Source organism: Belonocnema kinseyi, chromosome 7 (genome assembly GCF_010883055.1).
Source record: "Belonocnema kinseyi isolate 2016_QV_RU_SX_M_011 chromosome 7, B_treatae_v1, whole genome shotgun sequence".
Classification (NCBI taxonomy): Eukaryota; Metazoa; Arthropoda; class Insecta; order Hymenoptera; family Cynipidae; genus Belonocnema; species Belonocnema kinseyi.
In genome coordinates this window covers 19,609,374-19,610,518 of record NC_046663.1, presented here as the reverse complement: position 1 = coordinate 19,610,518, position 1,145 = coordinate 19,609,374, and the positions used below count along the sequence as shown (strand labels likewise).

The 1,145-nt window shown below is 23.7% G+C and overlaps 1 protein-coding gene across 1 annotated transcript in view; it reads left to right on the top strand.

Annotated features, from left to right (window-relative positions):
* LOC117176359 (fasciclin-3) overlaps positions 1–1,145 on the top strand; it is a 117,792-nt gene that overhangs the window by 46,350 nt on the left and 70,297 nt on the right. The gene's annotated exons all lie outside the window — the stretch shown is intronic.

Genomic DNA, 1,145 nt, shown 5'->3' with positions numbered 1-1,145 from the left:
TCGGGAATTTTCCAATTCGGACATTTTATAAATCGGGAATTTTTCTGTTGGGAATTTCATTATTCGGGAGTTTTCCAATTCGGTAATATTATAAACTGTTGTCAATTATATTATTCGGGAATTTTATAATTCTGAAATTTTATTATTCGAGAATTTTTATTTTTCGGCAATTTTCCGATTCGGTATTTTTATTTTTCGTTATTTCATTATTCGTGTATTTTATTATTTGGAAATTTTCCAAATCGTTATTTTTATTTTTCGGCAATTTTATTATTCGTGAATTTGATTATTCGGGAATTTTATAATTCGAGAATTTTACAGTGTAAAGAATTTTATTTTTCGGGATTTTTCAGTCGTTCCCAAAATGTATGAGTTTTTAACAAGAATCTTAAATTTGCAGCCAAAAAGTTGCATTGTTGTCCAAAAAAAATGAAAATTCACTGAAACAGGTGAATTTTTAAATTAAAAAGACAAACTTTCCAAAAAAATTGAATATTTATAAAAAAAAAACAAATTTTAATTTACTTTGTAACAGAAAAATACGGATTTTAGTTAAAAAGTAAATTTTGTAGGAAAGGCATCAAAATGAAAATTTTAGAACGAAAGGTTAAGTTTTTACGAAAAAAAAATTTTTTTCAACCTAAAAAGACGAATTTCTAATAAAACAATATAATTTGCAACCAAAAATTATTTTTTTTTAACAAGATTGTTAAATTTTCAGCCAAAGAGTTGCATTGTTCTCCTAGAAAAATTAAAGTTCACTAAAACAGGTGGATTTTTAAATTAAAAAGACAAACTTTCCAAAAAAATTGAATATTTATTTAAAAAAAAAAAAAACAAATTTTAATTTACTTTGTAACAGAAAAATACGGATTTTAGTCAAAAAGTAAATTTTTTAGGAAAGGGATCAAAATGCGAATTTTAGAACGAAAGGTTAATGTTTTATGAAAAAATCGATTTTTTAACTGAAAAAGAAGAATTTCTAACAAAACGGTTAATTTATAACCAAAAAGGATGTTTTATTAAATTTTTTCAAAAATATTTAACCAAATAATAAAATGTATAACCCTCCGAGGTTCCTGGTACATAAATTTTCAGCCCCATCGAGTAATTGATCCAATGTTTGATCACTTAAATAATTATAA